Source organism: Monodelphis domestica, chromosome 4 (assembly GCF_027887165.1).
Source record: "Monodelphis domestica isolate mMonDom1 chromosome 4, mMonDom1.pri, whole genome shotgun sequence".
NCBI lineage: Eukaryota > Metazoa > Chordata > Mammalia > Didelphimorphia > Didelphidae > Monodelphis > Monodelphis domestica.
The window spans coordinates 24,110,322-24,134,967 of NC_077230.1; the positions used below are offsets into that span (position 1 = coordinate 24,110,322).

The 24,646-nt window shown below is 38.3% G+C and overlaps 1 long non-coding RNA gene across 2 annotated transcripts in view; it reads left to right on the forward strand.

The window, feature by feature from the left end:
* The window catches only part of LOC130459010 (uncharacterized), a 60,638-nt gene extending 37,840 nt beyond the window's left edge, over positions 1-22,798 (forward strand). The window contains exon 6 of one of the 2 annotated variants that reach the window (XR_008918316.1): positions 1,516-22,798. This is a non-coding gene — a long non-coding RNA (uncharacterized LOC130459010). The remainder of the gene's footprint in view (positions 1-1,515) is intronic. The other variant, XR_008918315.1, reaches the window with a different exon arrangement.
* Positions 22,799-24,646: the final 1,848 nt, after the last annotated feature.

Sequence of the window (24,646 nt, forward strand, 5' to 3'; positions counted from 1 at the left end):
TAGAGAATTGTTGCTGTTGCTGTTGTTGTTGTTGTTGTTGTTGTTGTTGTTGTTGTTGTTGAGTCATTTGGGGTTTTCTTGGCAGAGACTGGATTGCCATTTCCTTCTTCAGTTTATTTTATAGATGAGGAAACTGAGGCAAACAGGGAGAAGTGATTTGCCCAGGATCATATAGCTAGTTAGTGTCTGAACCTAGACTGGATGAGTCTTCCTGACTCTAGTTCCTGCATTCTATCCACGGTACCACCTACCTGTCCCATATTAGCAAGTACTCTACCCCAATAAAAGCACATGATCTGACTTAAAAACATAGAGGAGAAAAAGAAGTGAACCCAGTTTCAAAAAAAAAATCTATGGCAAGATGGGTAAAGGGCTGGGTAATAGAGACAATCTGACTACTCCTGCAGTCATTTTAAGAAAGGAGACAAGTGGGCTCTTCTTCCTTTTCCTCCATTGGGACTTTAGGGGAAGATGTGCCATGATAGGAGCACAATGGAATGTGGGTGACTGTTCCAAGGCACCATGTTATGGAAGCACTCACCCCACCACCACCTCATGCCAATGACTGTGAACTAAGAGCCCCAGGAGCACTGGCCAGTTAGGGCTCTGCTTTCTTGGACAAACCCTACAATGGTGTTTCATGTTAGATGGGGTCGTATGTACAAAGCTTGGAGGAAAGGTCTGGCTGAAAGCTTCAGGGAAAGAGAGAGAGAGACAGACAGACAGACAGACAGACAGAGACAGAGACAGAGCAGAGAGACAGAGACAGAGAGAGACAGAGAGAGACAGAGAGACAGAGAGAGACAGAGACAGAGAGAGAGAGAGAGAGAGAGAGAGAGAGAGAGAGAGAGAGAGAGAGAGAGAGAGAGAGAGAGACATAGACAGACAGACAGACAAAGAAAACCAGAGTCAGAGACAGACAGACAGAGACAGAGGAACAGAGACAAAGAGAGAGAGAGGAGAGTGGGAGGTGCTTACAAGAAGAATATTTTCAGTTTGAGCACAAAGGAAGAAGAAGGCGGGTTCAGAAATGAAAGAACTTCCTCCACCAATGAGGACCAATGAGGCTGAGAGGCAGCTTGGTGTAGGCTGGAAGTTATGGGTAGAGTGGGGACGATGGGGGCAGCCCTAAATCTGTGAACCTGTAACCTACGTTTCAGCTTTGAAAAAAGAAGCTGATCCTGAGAATTGCTTTTGTGAAAACAGTTGAACTTCTAGAGTGAGAGTGGGGGCTGGAGAAGGAGCATGCACCATAAATTTAGGATATTCTTAATGTTAGAACAAGGCCCCAGACTTTGGGGGCGATTTCAAGGAAAGATAACGGGCTTTAACAAAAATACAATCCTTTGTCAGTTCTGATTTCAGGTTCCAAAAATCTGATCACGGTTCTCATGTAGCACAAAAGACATGACCAGGCAAATTTGCTAGAAGATGTTTATTTTTTTAAAAATAGATTAAACTTTTGTCCTCTCATTAACCCTTTGTTTCTTTTCTTTTCTTTTCTTTTTACTCCAGTTTGGAGCCCACACAATCTGATTATTATTATAGCCACAAGAAGTCAGAAAGCCACTTCTGTTTACAAAGAGTCTCGAGTTACAGCTTCAAAGGAGGAGGATGAGTGCTAACACTTAGCAAAGCTCTCTCCAGGTACCCAGAGGTCCTGCCCTTTCCAATACATTCTGGAGAGCCTTGGCTCATCAGAAAGAAAAACATAAAGAAGAAAAATATTTTTCTTTCCCTCAGACATTTACTTTTACTTTTTCCCCTGTGACTTGCATGAGTTAAGATTCCTTTAAAGCACTTTTTTTAAAAAGGTGGGTATTTGGAGGAGAATGCTTTTTCTGGATGCCCTTCTTCCTCTTGCTTTCACACTCACCAGTTGGCTCCCTGGAGGGTGGTTGGTTCTTGGGTTCTAGGAGTCAGCTCCAGGGTCTTCCCTTCTGACACTGGAGCTCACTCTCGTTCACAGCTCTCCACCCAGGTGCCATCTGTATTAGCAGGCTTTCCACAGAATTCACTCTTTGCAAAGGGATTTGCTAAGATGGCGCAATAAGAACATTATTAGTCGATAAGTAATAGGGTGGGAAAGTGGGTACAGCACTAGGACTAGAGTCAGGAGAACTTGGGTTCAAATTTGGCCTCGGATAATAATTCGCTATGTGACTCTGAGCAAGTTCTTTCACTTTTCCCCCTCAGTTTTCACTTCTATAAAATGGAGGTAATAATAGCTCTTATCTCATGCAGTTGTTGTGAGGATAAAATGAGATCTCTGCAAAGCATTTAGCACATCAGAGCTATATAAATGCTAGTTGTGATGATTATCATTGTAAAGCACGCCTCCCATAAGTCTTGGGTGACCTCCTGGTAAGAATGTGCTCAGACTTGATGAATAATGGCACTGGGGAAAGGGCGTACAGTTTGAGAAGGCACAGGGAGAGGGAGGCAAGAGGAGAGAAATCCCTTTTTCTACCATTTAAAGGTCTCTTCCCCAAACTCTGAAGCCACCCTCTTCAGTTTAAGAGGAGAAAAAACAAGAGTGTGCTAGTAAATGTTCAAGAATGACCCCCCCACCAAAGGGTATTCACAACACACCTTTACATTTAATCTGCAGGATTAACCTTTTCTCCAGCACTTTCCTAAGCACTGACAATCAGCAAATAAGAAATCAACCCCCATTTTGCCAGTTTCTGCAGTATAAATGCTCCCACTGAAAATTTAACAATCAGAGAATGTTTGAGCTGGCTCTAGCATGTACCGAGCAAAAGGAACTTCCAGCTGTTGGTACTGAAGAGTCAGGGAGTTCTTTCTCTCTCCTGCTGAACCCTCATACAATTTCTCTCAGACAAGATGGAAAAGAAGGGTTATAGCTTTATAATTTGCTTGTTTTATATCAGCTTGTCTTACTTGTTTATATCAGTTTAGTTCACAAGTCATTCTTCAAAGAACATTTCTATTGTATTCAATGTTCTCTTGGTTCTGTTTGTTTCTTCTCTTCATAATTTCATGTAGCCCTTTCCATGTTTTTAAAAATAATTCACCTGCTGGTCATTTCTTACAGCACAGTAGCATTTTATCACAATCAGTTGATGGGCATCCCCCTCCATTTCCACAAAGAGAGCTGCTACAAGTATTTTAGGACACAGAAGTTCTTTTCCTTTTCTCTAAATTGCCTTAAGAAATTAACCTAACTGTGGTATAAAAATAATGAATAAATAAATAAACAAATAAAAATAAAAGGTATGTATGTACAGTTGTATAACCCTTTGTTTCTAGATTACTCTCCAAAAAGTTCCCAATTCCACCAACAGTATATTAATGCCCTCAATTTTTTACATTCCTTCCAAAGTTTGTCATTTTGCCTTTTTATCAGACCAGTGGTTCTCAACCTTTCTAATGCCGTGACCCTGCAATACAGTTCCTCATGTTGCAGTGACCCCAAACCAAAAAATTATTTTGGTGGCTACTTCAAAACTGTAATTTTGCTACAGTTATTATTCGCAATGTAAATCCCTAATATGCATTATGTATTCTCATTGCTACAAATCAAACATAATTTAAACATAGTGATTAATCACAAAAAAAAATATTTTAATTATATGTTCAGAAATACTAATCCAGCAGGAGGCAGCCTGAGCTGGGGTGGGAGGTAAGTCCTGCCTGGGGAGGGGGTCCACAGACACTGCCTTCTTCTTCCTGTCGTCTCCCTCCAGCTCGAGCTGAGGCTTCACTTTGCTGGGGTTACTCAGCTCTGTTATCCGCTCCAGGAGTTATCCACTTCAGGACTCATTCTTAACCCCTCCAGAGCCAGTGCCCGGGTACTCTCTCTGGGTCTCTGAGTGTGGTCTCCAGGCAACAGGGTAAATCCATCGCACCTCATAGGGGGAGGGATGCTGATAAGTAACTAATATTTGTACAATGTCCAGGCAGCAGGGTCCCCGTTCTTTCCGAGATCTTGCTGTAAAGTAGCGTGATTTCTTAGCAGCTAAAGCCATTGGAAATATGTATTTTCCAATGGCTTTAGGCGACCCCTGTGTTTTGGTCGTTCAACCCCCTCCGGGGGTTGCGACCCACAGGTTGAGAACCGCTGTGTTAGACCATCTGATAGGTGTGACATGATACCTCAAAATCTTGTTGCATTTCTCTAACCAATAATGATTATGTTCTTTAAAATGTGATTATATGTATCTTTGATTTCTTCATCTAAAGAATCTACTCATTTTTTATCATTTGGAGAATGGCTCAGATTCTTATATATTGGACCAAGTTCTCTATATATTTTGGTTATGAGACCCCTAAGAAACTGTCTATAAATTTTTCCCATTTTTTTGTTTTCCTTCTAATCTTGGCTACATTAGCTTTATTTGTACAAAATTTAATCTGATCAAAATTATCCATTTTATATCCCCATATGTTTTTCTTTTCTTTATCTTGTTTATTCATAAATTCTTCTTCTACCCATAAATCTGATAGATAATATGTTCCTTGTTCTTTTAATTTGCTTATAACTCCCTTTATGTCTAGGCCATGTATCTATTGGTAAATGGTATAAGATATTGGTCTAGACCTACTTTCTGTAAGACTGTTTCCTAGTTTTTCCAATAACTTTTTCTAAATAGCAAAATGGAATATCTCAATAAGCCCATTTTTGAAAATGAAATCGAACAGGTCATAAATGAATTTCATAAGAAAAAAAGCATGAAATGAGTTTACAAGTAAAATCTATCTAACATTTAAAAATCATCTAATTCCAGTATTCAGTAAATTATATAGAAATTGGTAATGGAGTCCCGCTAAACTCATTTTATGAAACAAATATGGTGCCAATTTCTTAAACCAGGAAGAACAAAAGCAAAGAAAGAAAATTATGGACCAATTTCATTAATAAATACAGATGAAAAATTCCTAAATATAATATTAGCTAGAAGACTATAATAATATAACTCCAAAATAATTATGACCAAATAAGATTTGTACCAGATGTAATATAAGGGAAATTATTAATATAAGTGCTTATATCAACAAAAAGCAACAAAAATCATATTATTATATCAATAGATACAGAAAAGGCTTTTGACATAGGTATAGATGGATTTTCCCTCAGAGTAATAAAAAGAATATACCTAAAACCATTAGCAAACATTTTCTGTGATGCAGACAAGTTAAGAGCCTTACTTATAGGATCAGGAGTAAAACAAGGAAGCCCATTATCACCAATATTATTGAACACTGTATTAGAAATGTTATCAATAGTAATAAGAGAAGAAAAGGAAATTGAAGGAATTAGAACTGGTAAAGAGTAATGAATTGTCACTTTTAGCAGATGATATGAATGTATAAATGGAAAATCTTAGAAATTCAACTAAAAAGTTAGTTGCAACTATCAATAAATTTAGTAAAGTAGTAGGATATAACATAAACGCACATAATTCATCAGCATTTTTATGCATCACTAACAAACTCCTAGGAGATAATAAAATATGTTATTTAAAATAACCATGAACAGAATAAAATATCTGCCAAAACAAAGCCAAGAAAAATGTGAACATAATTATAAAATATTTTTATATAAACAAAGTCAGATTTAAATAATTGTAGACATTTTAGTTGTGCATGGTTGGGCAGATTCAATATAATTAAAATGATAATCCTATCCAAACTAATATACTTATTCAATGCCATCCCAATTAAATGATCAGAAAGTTATTTTATTGTACTAGAAAAAATAATAACATAATTCCTTTGGAAGAACAAAAGAAATCAAGAATTAAAGGAATTTATGAAAAAAGTAAGGAAGATTTTAAACTGTATTATAAAGCAGCAATTATTAAAATTATCTGGTACTGACTAGGAAATCAAAAAGTAGATCAGTAGAACACAACAAACATACAACAAACAATAACAAAAGATTATAGTAACCTTATATTTTGACAAAAGTAAAGATCTAAGATTTAGGGATGAGAATTCATCATTTAGCAAAAAAATGTTGAAACACTAACTTTCATTTCTAACTTTCAAGTCATTGATCTCTAACTTCCCCTCTGAGCAAACAAATCCAAAGAGCAATTGGATTCTCCCTAAGAGTATAACAATCAGGACAATAGATATCATCACTGAAAATAGAGGTACATGTTTGCTTTCCTTTCTGTGTCATTATATGGGCTGTCTGTTATCCCTCACTGCAAAACTTACCTCCCTTATCAGTGAAGTACTTCTTGGATGGAATCTTTTATACTATTTGTAGAAAGGTCTTACAATTTAGATTGTTTGGAGATAATTATAAGATAACTTTCCTAATGCTCCTTACTGCTGGTTTCCTTCTTCACTAACTACCTTATATACTTTTATGTATTCATTCTACTTATATTTGTTCTGTATTTTCTTACATATGTACATATCCCTCTGATAGAATGTAAGGTCTTCAAGAGCAAGGATCATTTTATTTTTTCTTTGTATCCTAAAGATCCAGAATAGGGCCTGGCACATAGTAGGTAGTTAATATATTTTTTAAAAAAAATTTGTAGATATTTTATTTTCCATGGTTACATGATTCATGATCCTCCCACCCACCCACTATTTCCTCCTCACTCTCGATGCTAACAAGCACTTCCACTGGGTTATACATGCATCATTGCTCAAAATCTAGTTTCATGTTATTCATATTTGCAGTAGAGTGATCTTTTAACATCAAAACCCTAATCATATCCCTACTGAACTATATGATTAATCATATGGTTTTTTGAACTATATGATTAATCATATGGTTTTTTTTCTGCATTTCTGTTTCCACAATTCTTTGAATGTGGATAGTATTCTTTCTCATAAGTCCCTCAGAATCATCCTGGGTCATTGCATTGCTGCTAGTAGAAAAGTTCATTACATTTGATTGTACCACAGTGTATCAGTCTCTGTGTACAATGTTCTCCTGGTTCTGCTCCTCTCACTCTGCATCACTTCCTGGAGGTCGTTCCAGTTCACATGGAATCCCTCCACTTTATTATTCCTTTTTTAACACAATAGTATTCCATCACCAACATACACCACAATTTGTTCAGCCATTCCCCAACCGAAGGGCAGTCCCTCATTTTTCACTTTTTTTGCCACCACAAAGAGCACAGCTATAGATATTGTTGTACAAGTCTTTCTCCTTATTATCTCTTTGGGGTAGAAGCCCAATAGTGGTATGGCTTGGTCAAAGGGTATGCATTCTTTTGTTGCCCTTTGCACATAGTTCCAAATTGCCCTCCAGAATAATTGGACCAATTCTATCAGCAGTGTATCAGTGTCCCAATTTTGTCACATCCCCTCCAAAATTTATCACTTTCCTTTAGTGTCACTAGGTATAAGGTGGTACCTCAGAGTTGTTTTAATTTACATTTCTCTAATTAGGAGGGATCTAGACCACTTTTTCATGTGCTTATTGATAGTTTTGACTTCATCATGTGCAAACTACCTATTCATGTCCCTTGACCATTTGTCAATTGAGGAATGGCTTGGTTTTTTGTAAATATTGGTTAATAAGTTACTGATTGCTTATGATATATTTGTAGCTATTCTATAGCCATTTCACTTTACCAGAAGAATCTTCATGTTAGAGACATAGGTGTTTTCTGGTAGGGAACAACTTGAGATTGTTGAATGGCATATGAACTTTCCCAAATATAAGTAGCCTATAAGAAGATTGTCTATTTTATATAGAACTCCCACAAAGTAAGTGTTCACATGGAGGTCAGAAGAAGAGACACAAAGACACTCTCAAGATCTCTCTGAAGAACTTTAGTATCATTTGTGAGGCATGGGAGATATAGGCATAGGACCATCCATCACAGTGCGCCTGGATCAAAGAAGGTTCTGTATTCTATGAGCAAAGTAGAATTGCATTAGCTCAAAAGAAATGTGAGATACACAAATTTAGATATATCGCCATCCTAAATATTCATGAGAACTATTCCTGCCTAATTTGTGGTAGAGTCTTCTGAACTCATTTTGGTCTGCTTAGCCATAGCTGGATACACTGTATGTTGACCCTGACATAGTAATGTCTTTTTGGTCTTCTTCTAATACAAAAGACAACAACCAACCAAGCAACTAAATCTAGATCTAATTAGGTCCATTTGGAGTACCTTTCCAAGACATACAGTTTATGTTTATAGGTTAACTCAGTAGGCTACCCATCCAACTGCATGTTTCAGTCTGGACTGTAGAAATACTTCATCCATTTGTTTTTTCCTGTGTGGATGGTTAGGAATATCCTTTTTTTTTTTTTGAAAGGTTACAGATCTCAATAAGGATCCCTAACCTTTAATATTCTAGAGCTTAATGCAGCACAATCAATGTCTATGTCAGATAAGAATATTGGAAGATCTTATCATCTATAGGAAATCTCTCTTCTATTTAGACTCTGCAAAGGATATCCTCCCTGACAGTGATGAACATCTTTGGGGATCATATATTTCCCTTTTTTGTACCTCATTTACTATCCGGTATCAGAATCAGTGAATAAAGTAATCTCTGGAGTTATGCCTATCAAAGACTCTCGTATGCTTTTAACATATACATGGGAAATACTTTGTTGGAGGAAAGCTTCTAAAGTTATATTACATTCTACCAAGTCAAGTTCTCCTTTTAAAAAAATTAACAATGAGTAATAGATATTATATTTTCTTATACTATTATATTCTCAATACTTTTTGGTGAATTGAATGACTATAAATAGATGGTCACCTAAATAAAATTGTATAGAAAGCTGTCTATTCCTCTCTCCTGCCTTTGTTAGGAATGCCCTAGATATGTATTTAGTTCATTCTTTTAAAGATTTTATGAAGGTAAAAAGTAAGCATCTGGATCAGTAAAAATAATAATAGTAATAACTAAATCTGACATTTATGTAGAGCTTAGAAGTTTATGAAGCATTTTACCTATATTCTAGAATATATAGGTGACTAGTGTGAAGACTGGATTTCGCTTTCCCCTGATTGTAACAATGAAGGTACTTAGCTCTTCCTTGATTGTGAAGATTTAATTGTAATCCCCTGTCTATTTTTAGATTTTAATCCCCACAGTGTAAACACAGTACTTAACATTGAGTATGAAGATCTACCCATTTTGGATTTTAACCACAAAAAGGTGTGAACACCCATTTCATACATTGACTGGAAGGTCTGTGACCCACATGTGAAAGGGTGGGCAGTCCTGGAGTGGAGTGTCAGCTGTGATTGGTAGACATAAAATTTAGGGGCAGTGACATAAGAGAAAAAGGTCTTTAAAGGTGGAAACAGAGACACACAGAGAACAGACACTTGGACTGAAGAGAGACTTGAAGGGAGTCACTTGGAGTGAAGTCTGATGGAATTGAGGCTGATAAAAGAATAGTAGAATTTCTACTATAGCTCAGAGGAAGCCAGAATGCTCTCTCTCCCCCCACCCCCTTTCTCTCTCTTGCCTTTTCTCTCTTCCCTAATATCATCCCTCTATTGTAAAATAAACTACCATAAATTCCATTTGACTTTAGTAAATTCATTTTTGGGATTTAGAAATTAAATCTCTGGTGACCAATTAAATCTGTTCAGTCCAACCATAAATTTAACAATCTGGCTGACATCGGTTGTGACAAAATACCCTCAATCTTCTTAACTTTCCCAAACTTTTCCTTTACTGTGACTATCCCTAAGTCAGCTTTTAATAGCTTATTTTGAATCTATACAAATCAGGTGAAGAGGTCAGTTTGCTGTTTCCAATTCTCCCTTGCCCTAGGGAACAATCAACCTAATTAGGTGACCCTCACTGGCAATACTAGCTAGATGGATTGCTCTTAACTAGCAGTGAGGAAAACCTGGAGAAAGGAGTCCTGCTAGAGAGAGTGATTGTATTAAAGTTTTAGCCTTGTCTAGCTCTGCCCTTTCACCCAGAAGAGTTAATTGGATTAAAACTTTTAAAAGGACCACACCCAAACACCTAAAAAAATGTGGTTAGAGCCAGTACACAACTTAATTAACAATTGGATTTTCAGTAAAATAACCAAAATTGGACAAACATTGTTCTTTGTCTATTTCATAATCCCAGAGAATGTATGGCAATTGCTATACTCTGCATTGCTCCTGGTTGTGATTTTAATTGTTGGAGCTAGAATGTTATATCTATTTTTCGCTAAGAGGAACCTGAAAAATACCACACATAAGCTAGAGAATCAGATAGGAGACTTATGTCAGTCTCCCCTTGAAAAATTCATTTATGGGTCAAACCAATGTTCCTTCTATTACTCAACAAAATGTGGAACTAAAAGCTCAGCTTAAGTATAACTCAAGTTGACTGGAAATTGTGGAGGAGAGATTGGGGGAGATCATGGCTTTTATAAAAAACAATGAAATGAATTTAAAACCACCCCAGAGTAGGAGTGACTTATCTCTCCATACTTCCTCATTATCAGAATCTCCGTCCCACCCTGATCTACACAATATGGCTCCTAGTTCACAAACTATCCCCTCCCATTCCCAACTTACTCTTTCCCCTACTACCCAATCCACTTGCCCCTCACCCATACTGACTGCCCCACCCCTCCACCCTAATCCCCCACCCTGCCCATTCCTCCTGCCCCACCCCCTTGCATCCTCCCCTACACCCCTTTTCCCTTCCTTCCCACCCTGCCCAATTCATTTTCCCATACTGCTCCTACCTCTCATCTTTTTGGCATCATGGGCCCACAACCTCTCCCCCTCAGCTCTACCACCCCTTCCCCTTCTCTTACCAATCCCATTGAAAACAGAGCAAGAAGCCCAGAGACAGAAAAATGAGAAAATTCAGATAGAAGTTTATTCCCTTTAAGGAAAATTCCAACTTTCAATAAAAATGGGAACTTGGTATCTATAAGACAACATACACCTTTCAGTCCTGAGGATTTAAATACATTTAAGGAATATCTTCTCTCATTCAAGGAAGAGCCTATATTAATTATAAAAAGATTGGAGAACATATTCAAAACTTTTGACCCTACTTGGATAGATGTCGAAAATTTATTAGAAAAATTTCTGACAAAGAGAGAGAGAGAGAGAGAAATAAAATATCTCTTTGGCTAATCAGAAGCAAGGTAAGGGAGAAAATTATTGGTCAACTGAAAAATCTACAATGGAACCCCAATGTTGAACCATATTATACAAAACTAAACCAGGCCAGAGAAGTATTATTGACAGCCATGCGAGCGTGCTCTGATAGACCAGATTCATGGTCTAAATTCAAAAGCACCAAACAAGAAATAAATGAGACTCCCTCCCAGTTTATGGACAGACTTTTTGATGTGGGGAATATATATATGGACTTTGATCTATCCAGAGAAAGAGACATTAGACAAATATGTGGACAATTTGTTAAGAACTGTTGTTCAGTGGTAAAAGAATGCTTTAAAACTAGCTGCCCGAACTGGGACTCTATGGACCTTGAGGAACTGAGGAGAGTAGCAATCTATGTTTAAAAGGGCCATACAAAAAGACATAAGGAAAACAGTAAACCAGTGGAAGATATACAGGAAAAATTGAAATATTAAAAAGAAAACTAAAAAATCAGGGAGAGACCATAGACCCTTTTCAGGAATCCACAGATAAATCAATAACATGCCTTTACTGTGGAAAAAGAGGCCATGTAATGATGATCTGTAAGAACTGGCTATGGAGAAAAAGAAATAATAACAACTTTAGAAGTAATAAATATAGAAATGACTATAATAATGATTATAGAAATCACAACTTTAGAACTGATAGAAATAACAATAATGACTATAGGAATCAAAATTTTAGAAATCAAAATTATAGAAATAGAAATTGGGAAAATGATAACTCAAACCAACTAACTCCATAACAGTATAACTTAAGTGGAGCTCATCCAAAAAATACAAAGGGTGCTACTGCCCCTCCACATAGGGCAGAAGGTGATGCCCCTTAGACTCTATTGTTTTTGTCAATATTAACCCTTTTCAGTTTTGTCTCCCCTCCAAATAGTAGCAAAGAAGAAGAAATGGATTTTTTTTAAATACAGTATCTCTGTGACAACCTTCTGTTGATAATGAATAATTGACTACATTGATTGTATTTAACTATTGATTATGATAAGACTTCCCTATTGAAGGATCTGTACTATTTTATTGCACTTTATTTATGCCATACAGCATTTTATTTTGTTTTTTATCTTTTTTCCTCTTTTTCGTTTTCTCATTTTTTTTTGCATTTGAAGGACATGTAATTGTATTGAAAAGATTTTCTTTCAACTATCTTTGATTTTTGCAATAAGCTAAGATATCCATTTGCTTAGCATAAAAATGCATACCTCAAAAGCTTTAGACTATGGAAACCTGCCATTTATTGATAAATATTATGGGTCTGTGATTTATGCTTGTATCTAATTCTAGGAAATGACATTAAAAAAAAAGGAGCACAGACTTTATCTACATTGTGCCATAGAAGCACAGATTTAACCTGAAAAGTGCCAAAACAGCACACAGGTCAAAAAGAAACCAATCCATGTGGGATTGATGAACTTCTACGCCAATATGAAAGGACTTGAACCTAGTGTGAGACTCAAGGTTGCAGCACTTGACATATGTTAGGATACAGGACTCCTTGAACCACACTCCTTGTAAAATACTTTCTATGAAAGTACCTAACAACTTGCTAGTCTGGCTCCCCTATCCCTGAGAAATGATGAAATATCAGACCAGGAAATGACACTTCCCTTTTACATCTTATAGTACGGCAACTTCCTGTAGCCCTAGCTTATTATGGGTAAATAAAATATTACTGCATTTTTTCCCCTACAGATTTGTAGGAAAGAAATTTACTTTAATTGGATCCTATTAACAAGAGCCTGTTATGAATTTATTCTTTTTTAATTCAGAAATTTTATATGCATAGTTTTTTATATTTTTATTCTGATTTTGACTTTTTTATTTCTCTCAAAAGCTTATTTTTTTCTTCTTTTTTTCTTTTATATTTTTGTTTTTTTTCTTTTGATAATTGACTCATACACCCATAAATCAACCACTTTGAGTTGATCTGGGTGTTGGTGAACACCCTCTTCAGGGGGGGTTGTATTTTTATTAAAAAAAAATCCAAGATTTAAAATTTTGTTTAAGAAGAATTTAAGGAAAAGAAGTTTGCCAACTCCTTGAATTTATAGAATGAACTCTTTGAAGAAAGATGCTTGAAGAAACCTACACTGCATCAAGAAGATCCAGAATGAACTTTTGGGTGCAATTGATTGTACAGAAGGGGATTAAAAATTTATTGTAAATGTACACTTTTATGCCAAAGGAGACTGCCCCCTAATTTGGCTTTTTGTCAATGTGCCTAGCAAAACATCGGTTTTGCTTTCTTTCTTTTCTATTTCCCTCTTATCTCTAAGTATTGTAATTTCCACTTACAAAGTGAAATATTGTATACATCTGTAGTTAGAAGTTTTTAGGGGTACAAGATAATTATGTTAAATGATCAATGGGGAGACTAATCTCCCAATGATCATGGGGGGATTGTGAAGATTGGATTTTGCTCTCCCAGGATTGTAAAAATAAAGATATGTAGCTCTTCCTTGATTGTGAAAATTTAATTCTAATCCCCTGTCTATTTTTAGATTTTAATCCCCAAAGTGTAAACACAGTACTTAAAATTGAGTATAGAGATCTACCCATTTGGGATTTTAACCACAAAAAGGTGTGAACACCCATTTCATACACTGAATGGGAGGTCTGTGACCCACATGTGAAAGAGTGGACAGTCCTGGAGTGGAGAATCAGCTGTGATTGGTAGACATAAAATTTAGGGAAAATAACACAAGAGGAAAAAGATCCAACCATAGATTTAACATTAGGTGGCTCAGTGTATAGAGCATCAGACCTGGAGTCAAGAAGACCTGAGTTCAAATTCTACTTCAGATACTTACCAGCTATGTGACTCTGGGCAAATCACTTAACCCTATATGCCTCAGTTTCCTCATCTGTAAAAATAAGTTGGATACCACTGCAGTATCTTTTCCAAGAAAATCCCCAATGGGGTCACAAAGAGTTGGACATGACTGAAATGACTGAACAACAGCAATGTTGTTGGTTGTCTCTCGAACCGAGGATGACGATTGTCTTTGTGCGTTTTTGTGCACAAAGACACCTGTGCATGAAGATTTAAGTGGAAAAGTTGATGCACAGAGACAGTCAATTTGATCTCATTTGATCAGTATTTATTTGATCGTCTTTTTAGCTAATAAGAATTACCTTTAATTTCCTCTAGTTGAGTATTTTCCTTTCTTTCAAATATCTTGAAATTTGATAAATCAATGTTTTCACATTTGTGTCACTTTCAACACAAATGTGTTCTGTGTATCTGGTCTGACTTTTTTTTCAACTCCTCTTTCCTTTGTTCCTTTCATCATGTCAGTTGTGCTCCCATATATGACATACTGAATGGTTGAGTCCAAATGTTCTAAAGTCACAGATAGTGAAAAACAGTTTATTATAGAAATTATGACAGATCTGTTCCATCTATGTGTGTGTGTGTGTGTGTGTGTGCGCGCGCCCCTATCATCCTTCCAGTTTTTCTATAGATGCTTATTCACAAAGTTTTGTACATATTCAGTCATTACTGTTTTCTAATTTCTGAGGTCATCCTGCTCACAGTTTTCTGCTACCTTCCGCTGCAGTGTTGTAAACTTGTTTCTATTTGAAAATGGTGCTGAGAGTAGCTAGGTGGTACAGTGGATAGAGTGCCAAATTTGAAGTCAGGAAATCCTAGGTTCAAATCTGACTTCAGACATTGTGTGAGTCACTTAATCCCATTTGCCTAGCCCTTGCCTTTCTGTCTTAGAGGTTTTGTTTGTTTGTTTACTAAGTAAAGACAAAAAGTAAGGGATTTCTTTAAAGAAAGAAAATAATATTGTCTTTGGGTACTTGATCAGTGTGCCTGGCAAATATATTAAATGACTAGAAGCTAAAGTAGCTTCTGAACTCCTTTGAACTCCTCAGAGTGTTGATGGCTTTACATCAACTAAACTTCTGTAAATAATGGAAACAGTTTGTTTTGTTGACTTCCCCCCTTTTTTCCATCACTAGCATGTCTGATGAGGTCAAGTTGGGTCCATTATAATTACACAGAGTGTCTTCTCATCTTTATTCCATGTCATCTCCCATATATTCTAGAATACAATTGTGATCTCATCTCTCAACAGTGTTCCTCTCAATGATCCAAATCAAAAACTATTCATTCCTTTCTTTCCTGTCCATATCTTCGCACAAATTCGCCAATCAACAGCCCAACCAACCTAGTGAGAACCTTCCATGCTTTCTTCTTCCATTTCACAGACACTCATACATAGGACACAAAAGCTATTCACTAGCTGTCCTTCACATTTACCACGTAATCAACCTAGTTTTCTTTTTTATTTTTTAACAAGTCAACAAAGATTTATTAAGTGCTTTCAATGTTCCAGGTCCTGTGATAAATGCCAAGGATAGGAGGAAAGGAAAAAAAAAAACCAGATCTTGAGCTCAAGGAATTCCCAGTCTAATGAGGAGAGACAAAATGCAAATAAGTATATACAAACAAGATATATGCAGGCTCAATTGGAGGGAAAATTTCTCAGAGGGAAAACAGCAATATCAGTAAGGAGGATCAAGAAAGGTTTTTATGGAAGGTGAGACTTCTTGAGGCTTGAAGTAAGCCAGAAAGGTCAGGGGGGAGAAGTGAGGAAGGAAAATATTCTAAGCACAGGGGATAGTTAGTGAAAATGCATACAGTTGGGGGATTCAATGTTTCATTTGAGGAACAGCAAGGAGGCTAATATTTATTGGATTGTGGATTTTGTGGATGGAAGTATGATGTGAAAAAGAAAAGTAGAAAGGAAAAGACCCAGTTCTGAAGGCTCTAAAAGCCAAGTGAAGGATTTTATGCTTGGTTCTAGAGAATAACACAGTTCTTTGATAACATTCTTTACTCCAATTATTCTTTTTGGTTCTTAAGTTTTTTAGTGCATTGCTGCCAGCTCACATCTACCATATGTTCCCTGATGCCCTATGAAGAGTAGTTATTTTTAATTTTTTGAAGACCAGTATTGCATAATTTGCAAAAGGTCTGGTAGAATATTGGCATTAAAAAAAGATGACCTTTATTTCTGGTGTCATCAAAGACCCTTTGTCATTTTCAGAAGACAACACACCTTCATCCCCTCATCCTATTCAAATCTGGGTCCAACTCATGGTACCTATTCAAGATGGCCCCTGCAACAAATATAAGTACGTAAGCTGCAATTATTTTCATGACAGGTTATTTCTTGGCAAATACTTATCATGAGTACTACAATACAAGATGACAGAATGCCCAATGAAATGATGTTTCTGGTTGCTTCAGGGTGCACAATAAAATCAGCTCCTTTATTTGTCTCTCCATGGAGAATCAATAAGCCATCCTTCCTTGAACTAACTATTTTTATGTCTTCTTTTTTGAGAGAGAGAGAATATCAAGACTGGTTCAACTCAATTGTTCCAGTCATGTGTATACTGGTTGACCATTGGATCAAAATTTTGTGTTCAAATAAAGGAAAATTGAGGGATTTTTCACTGAACAAAACAAAATAACCAAACATTTGGATTTGCTACTGACAGGTATTCATAATGAAGACAGGAATCCAGACTAAGAAGGTGTGAAACAATTACCTTACCTCCTTCTCTGATTTTTTTTTAAACCGTTACCTTCCATCTTGGAATCAATACTGGGATTTGGTTCCAAAGGAGGAGAGTGGTAAGGGCTAGGCAATGGGGGCTAAGTGACTCGTCCAGGGTCACACAGCTGGGAAGCATCTGAGGCCAGATTTGAACCCAGGACCTCTCGTCTCTGGGCTTGGCTTTCAATCCACTGAGCTACCCAGCTGCTTCCCTTCTCTGATCTTTTGTTGTGGTTCAAATTAATTTGCTTATGAAGCCAGAGCAAATCTTGGGAATACCCAACCCTGTTACATCATTATCTATAACACACATATATACATACATGCACACACATACATATATGATGATGTAGTTTAGGCTCATGTGTATATGTACATATACATACACAAACATATATACACAAGGGCATTTGTATATGTTTATATGTATGTGCATGCATATTGAAATAAGTAACCTGAAATTATATATATACATATATAAATATAACTAAATTAATAGTTTATTTTAAAATAAGGGAAGAAAGGGAAGGGAATTGGGATGATCTGTGTAAAAACAAATCAAGTTTTTAACCCCCCTATCTAATACTTTTCTACCTACAAATCGACTTCCTACAACTAGTTAAATTAAACCCCCTTAGCTAATCTATAAAATGGGAAGGAATTGAAGGTACCAGGTACAGGGTTCAAAGGAGAGTCTCACTGACAGTTGTCCTCTGGAGTCTTGAGTAGCTCTGTTGGAAAGCACTGTCAGCATCAACAGGATTCACAGGGACGTGTTGAATCACAAGGAGAGCCTCAGGAGAGAGAATATCTAGCTCTCTAGGTCCACCCCAGAAGACTGTCTCTCTCAGAAGAAGAAAACTGCCTGCCACTTCTCCAGAGTTCTGGAATCTTGCTCTTCTGCCCTGCAGGATCTCTTGCTCCTGGTTTGTAGCATTGCTCTGGCTCCTGCTAATTTCCCTTTAACAATATCTATCAGAGAGATAGAGTTAGATATCTCTAGCATGACAACATTCTCTTTGCCAAGACATAGGGGCTGATCCAAAACATGAAAAGGAAAAGTCTCAGCAATGGTCTGGGAATAATCTGCCTAGCTGGGGTTGGTTGGCATGGTGAGTATGACTAAAAATCCATCAATTTGCCTTTATTGGGGGCATTGGCCACGATACCCTTGTAGATTGGAGCTGAGATGGCTGGCAGACAGCTTTAAAAATGAGCCAGAAGCTGGTAGCATGGAACAGTACCTAGAAAAGACTAAACACTAAGCAACACTTGGCAGTGACTACCATAGCCAGCATGGATGATGAGGGAATGGAAGGGAATAAGTCTTTTTAATTAAGCACCGATTAAGTACCTATTTTGTTTCAGGCACTATGCATTTCACAGATATTCTCTCGTTGAGCAAGGCTAAGCTGAAAATGCATGCTCAGCAGTCACTGTGAGTCTAATGTAGAACAGTGAAGCAACACACCAAATGGAGGTTGTGGTACCTTCCAATGGGAAGCAGATCCAGGGAGAGTAGAATGATGGCGGCGCCTCCAGAAGATATTGCTGCTCCTAGAGTGTTGGAAGAATGCTCTGACAACACATGGTCTTTACAGGTGCTCCCCTGCTTCATGATCCCTCTGTGTGACTACTCACTTCACAGATGAGGGGTTTGAGGGATAGTGTGTGATAGGCTTATATTATGGGGGGAGGGTTCTACTGGGACTTTGCTTCTTGTGCTCCTTCACTAAAGGAGCATTTTCATCCCAGTCTCTGATCAGACATCACTTTCTGACAAAGGTCCATATAGTCAAAGAGTCAAAACTATGGTTTTTCCAGTGAGAATATGTGATGATGAGAATTGGACTATAAGAAAAAGTGAGCACTGCAGAATTGATGTTTTCAGATTGTGGTGCTAGAAAAGACTAAGGAGAGTTCCTTGAACATCAGGGAGACTAAATCAGTCAGTACTTAAAAAAATAATTCAAACTAATCATCGGAAGGATAAATACCAAAGCTGAAGCTTAAATACTTTGACCACATAATGAGAAGACAGGATTCATTTAAAAAGACCCTGCTGAATAGAAACACAGAAGAGAAACAACTGCTTGCTCACATGGGTTGAGGGGTATATGATTGGAGATGCAGACTCTAAATGATCACCCTAGTGCCAATATCAATAATATGGAAATGGGTCTTGATCAATGACACATGTAAAACCCAGTGGAATTGCTCATTGGCTACGGGAGGGAGATGGAAGAGTGGAGGGGAGCGAAAGAACATGAATCTTGTAACCATGGAAAAATATTCTAAATCAACTAATTAAATAAGATTTAAAAAAAAAGAAAAAAGAAAAAGACCCTGATATTGGGAAAGATTGCAGGAAAAAAAAGAAAGAGATGGTGGCAGATGAGATAGATGGGTAGTGTCATGGAGACAACAAATATGAGCTTCCATAGACTTTGGGAAATAGTGTGCCGGGGACCATGGGTCATGAAGAACTGTACCCAACTGCAAACCTATTAAAATCTGACTGGTTTCACTGAGCAAATGATGCCAGATTTGCTTTTGCTTTGAACTATTTTTTTTTTTCTGATTAGAGAAAAAGTTCACCAATGTCAGGGCTCATGATTTTGAGTAGAGCTGGTTTCACATAGCACTTTCAACCCAGAGTAGCTGGTCTGGGGGGCCCATGTGTGCAAAGAGGGGTTCAAAAGGGCCAAAAGTTAAGTTAAATTTTATCATTGTTCCCCAAACCATGTGATTCTGCAAACAGAACTGAGGATCATTTGGTAGTTTTTGTTCCTTTGTGGGTTGCAGTGGCCAAAGAATTCCTCACCAAGTAGCCAATCTATTGCATATTTACATAGATATGTATAGATATAGATGATAGATTTTGTGTATGTGTGCTTTGCTACATCATTCTTCATGACTCTCACCAGGAGTGCTCAGGACCACCAGTAATGATAAGAATTCCATATATTGGGGCGTACATTTTTCATTCTGAGACGACATGTAGGGAAGAGTTTTGGGGGAAAGAAGAATATGAACCTCACCACAAATACTCTGCTCTAGCCCCTTTCCACCCTCCTAGTTACAGAGCCCTCGTGGCTCACGTTTGTCATCACCCATGCGCGAAGGCAGACGAACAACGACCCTCAGACGCTCTTGCACAGATTGTTACCGATTCATGTTCACCTTCCAGCTCTCACAATTCCAACTTGCACAAACATGTTTGTGTTTTCCCTGTTCCAAAATGGGAGCTCAGTGGGTTGCCCAGGATGTCCCGTGGTTGATCTGAAAAAGGGCTAAGAGAATCATCCTACTGTCCCTTTCTCCTCCCGCTACCTCCAGGCATATGCACTCTCATGGTAGCTTAATAGGTAGAACTCTGAACTTGTAGGCAAGAAGATCTTCGTTCTAATCCCTTTCTAGCTATGTAACCCTGGACAGGTCATTTCCGCTCTATGCCTCAGTTTCCTTATCTGCAAAATGGAAATAATATAGAGCTGTTGTGATGACCAAATGAGATAACCTGTAAAGTGCTCTGCAAACTTTAAAGCACTATATGAATGGTAGTTGTTACTAATGGAGTGAGATTTGACTTTGCACAAGCTCAGACTGTCTAAACATAGAGACACTCACTTGGGAGGTGTGAGGGACCTGCTTTGGGGAGAAGACAATAGGAATAGCCTCTCTCCATTGCAGCTAGAAGAGGTTGTGTCTTTATAACTACCAGAGTGGGACGGTCTTGTTTCACTTGTTCCAGCGGCATCCCAGGGCAGTAAAGGTCTTGTTCTTCCCTAGCATGGTCCCCATCAACCCATCCATGTAGAGGACTGCCTTCGGCTCTCCCTTTTAGGTCCTGCGACCCTCAGAAATGGGTCATTGAGCTTTTTTGTTCCACTTTGTCCTTTTCAGCTCTAGGTGTTGGCAGTGGAGTCCCCGGACGTGGACTCAAGCCACGGTGTCCTTTGAGGCATGATTCCAGGCTAGATGTTGCAGCCAACCCATCAGGGAAGTCCTAAGAACTCGGGCTTTTTTTCCTGGGACTGGTGCCCAAGGAGGGCTTTGCATTTGGAACCTGGGGCACTTGGGGCCAGGCTATATTGGAATTGAGTTAATATATACACCGAAATTGAAGTCATACAAGGGGACTTTTTTCCCTTGGGGGTGAGGGCACGTGTTATTTATACATGTTCCTGCTAAACCTTTGAATTAAATACCGTTTGTAAAAAACTAATCTTATGGTTAAATGGGATTGGAATACAGGAGAGCCCTTAAAATTGAGGGAATGTAATCCGCTGGGTCTGGAGTCGGTGGCAGAGAGACAAGCTCACGTAAGGGTAGCAGAGAGCCCTGAGGGAGGGATGAACATGACCCTTGGACTTCTGGCAGTGGGGGCCGGAGTCATCACTGTTAAAATAATATCTGTGTGATTCCCATAGTTGCATGGGAGAATCAGGGACAGAAATAAGTCATCTTAGTCTTGGCATCATTCTCCTTGAGCTTGCACAAAATATTTCATTCTTGGAATGATCCTCCTTCCCTCTAATGAGAGTTATGGAATATGCCTATTTACTCTTGGGGAAGAGAACAAGCATTTATTCCAGGCATATAACCATATATATATATATATATATATTTATTTATATATAAAATCAGGCAACATGTGAAGCGCTTTACAAATCTCATCTCATTTGATCTTCACCACAAATTGGATAGGTAAGTTCTATTATTATCATCGTCTCCATTTTACTGTTGAGGAAACTGAGGCAAAGAGAAATTAAACAACTTGCCCTCGATCACATAACCATTAAGTGTCTGAGGCAAGATTTGAACTCAGATCTGGCCTTCTCATCACTACCCCAGGCAGAACACAGGACATTGGGAGGTGAAGTTCTCTCATCTCTACTGATATTTTGGATAGGTCGGAGTCCCTCATCCCTCTCCCTGTGGGTAGCAGAGTGCAGTGATGAGGGATGCCCATCGCTCAGAGTGGGAAGGGATGTGCTCATAGTTTGATGAGGACTGAGAGGTCGCTCTCTTCCTAACACTAGACTTGATCTCTCCCTCCATCATTAATGGTAATTACACACTCCAAAGCCACCAAATCTCCTCCCTCCTTTACTGATCAGAGACAGAGCAAGTGGAGAAGTGACCCACATTTTTCAGAGAACCAAAAATAGCTCGTTAATGTTAAATTTCAACTTGTCCACTTCTAAGTAGAAATATATATGCATGTATGCATGTATGTATCTCTATCATATAACTTTTTAATGCTAGGCTTGAGTGTTAGACCTAGCGGTGATCCTAGAGATCATCTAGTCCAACTTTCTCATTTTATAGATGAAACTGAAGCCGATGGATAGGAGGTCATTTGTCCAAGGCCACAGAGACAATTTCTTTGTAGCTCCATTGAGAGATCATCTTTGTCTTTCCATATAGATGTGATGGATCATTTATTTCCCCAAAGCAGCTGCAAATGGGCTGTTGAACAGAGCTGGATCACTGGGAAGAGGCTGATTAGATGGGATGTCCACCCAATAATACGTCTGATGGTTTTTGTCTCAGCAAAATGGACAACTTTAGACAATGGGTCTTAGAGACCTTGGCCTTGGAATGAGGGAGATTTAGTTCCTTTCTAACTACCACTCACCCCTACTAGTTGTGTGACTCTAGAAAAGTGGCTTATTTCATTTCTCTTTTTCAGTTTCCTCATCTATAAATTGGGGATGATGGTATTTAGACCATTTATTTCATAGATATCAAGAATACTTTTTATAAATCCAAATACTGTGGAAATGTGAGTCTTGTGAGAATGTGGGACTGAACCAGAACACTTGAGTTTTCTTCCATTAATTAGCCTTATTATGTATTTGGGCAAGTAGATTGATCTTTGATGAGCTTCAGTTTCTTCATTTGTATAAATAAATAAATGGATGGATAGATAAACAAACAAATAAACAAATTAGTTAATAAATTAATAAATAAATGAATGAAAAATGGATAAAGAATGCTAGGTTTGGAGTCAGAAGACTTGGGTTGATCCCTGGGCATGGGGGTAGGAGGGTCCTGGTTTCCTCTTTTGTAACAGTGAAAGGTCTGGACTAAATAATCTTTAAGATGACTTCCAACTGTTAAATGCTATGATCTAGAGCAGCTAGGCAGTTCAATGGATAGAGAGCCAGGGCTGGAGACAGAAGGTCCTGGGTTCAAATGTGGCCTCAGACTTTTCCTAGCTGTATAACTCTGGGCAAGTCACTTAACCCTAAATACCTAGCTTTTACTGTTCTACTGCCTTAGAACCAATACTTTCTATCAACCCTAAAACAGAATTTGGTAAGGGTTTTTAAAAATCCCATGAATTTTATAACTAAATATAATCTCACAAGGGTCTACTAGAACCAGTTTTTTTTTTTAAACCCTCACCTTTTGTCTTGGAGTCAATACTGTGTATTGGTTCCAAGGCAGAAGAGTGGTAAGGGCTAGGCACTGGGGGTCAAGTGACTTGCCCAGGGTCTCACAGCTGGGAAGTGTCTGAGGCCAGGTTTGAACCCAGGACCTCCCATCTCTAGGACTGGCTCTCCATCCACTGAGCTACCCAGCTGCCCCCTACTAGAATCAGTTTTGCCACGAGTTTATTGTTAATTTTTTGCGTGTGTTTTTTTTTTTTAACCCTTACTTTCCGTCTTGGAGTCAATACTGTGTATTGGCTCCAATTTGCGTGTGTTTTTTAACCTTAGAAATCAGCAAAAACTATAAATCAAGACTTAATTTATTGTTTTATTGATTGCTTAGATCTAAGAAAGAAATAGAGAAGATAACAATAATGCAGATTAAACTTAAAATTGGGTCAGCATACTTTATTTTTTCCTGGAGAGCTAGTAGTTAAGTATTTACCAGAACTTGCCACGGGCTCGAATCACTCTCCATCACCCTGCTTCTTGTATTCTGTAAATCCTAAGCATAAAGTCCTAGGCAATGACTTGACTCATACAGCAAGGGGAATATCGTTCCACTCCCGCTTCTGCCAGAATCCTGCCTCAACTCTAAGTAGATTTTCCCAGGGTAGCCAGGTGGAGATTTTACGAGCTCTCCGAGGACTGAAACCTTTCCACACTGCTTGCTAGGTCTGGAGGAGAGGAGACTCTTGCCCTTAGTGGCACCGGACCCCTGGTCCAGTGGGCCAAGCAGTAGGTTCTCAATGCTAGATAAATATTGGTGCATCGGCATTCAGTGCCAGGCAAATGCCGGATTGCCTCTTGGACGTCCATAATCACTGCAATGAGCGAAAAGTAGCGTGGCGTGGTAGAAAGTGCACTGGCTGGTTTCCTTGGACAAGTGTCGGGACCTCAGTTTTCTTAACTTGTAAAACGAGAGTTAGACTAGGTGAAATCCAAGTTTCCTTCCAGTCCTAAAATTCCAAGTCCCAGTTTCCCATGATTAGGGCTGTGTTTAGAGGCTGTTGAGCTGGTGCACGACAGAGAAGCAAGCACTCTTTTCAAAGATCCTCAGCTCCCTGTTTGGCAGCTTTATTATGAATTCTACAGAGGCACACTCGGGCATCACGAGCTCCCTTTCTTCTCTGCACCTGATTGTACTGATGACCTGAATTCATCAGTCATTGTGATTAATGGGTGACATTTTGAAAATGCACTTATGGTTCCCTACTTGGTTTTGGCTTTGCAAATCGGTTGGATTTTAAAAATCCTTTACTAATATGGGGGCTCCATAAAACTTCAAACCTTAAATTGCAAAAGGGCATCTGGTGAGGGGAGGTGCTGCCTGGCTCGACATGGAACAGTTGGGGCTGCTAAGCTCATTTGAGATGGTTTTTCCCAGCTTACGAGGCATAAGGAAATGTCGAAGGAAAAAAAATCCCACTAGTTATGGGAGCGTTCTGTGTAAATTTGGGGGCTTAAAATGTCCCAATTCCTCACCTATGTTCCCTAGGATGTAAGATCTGCTTACTGTT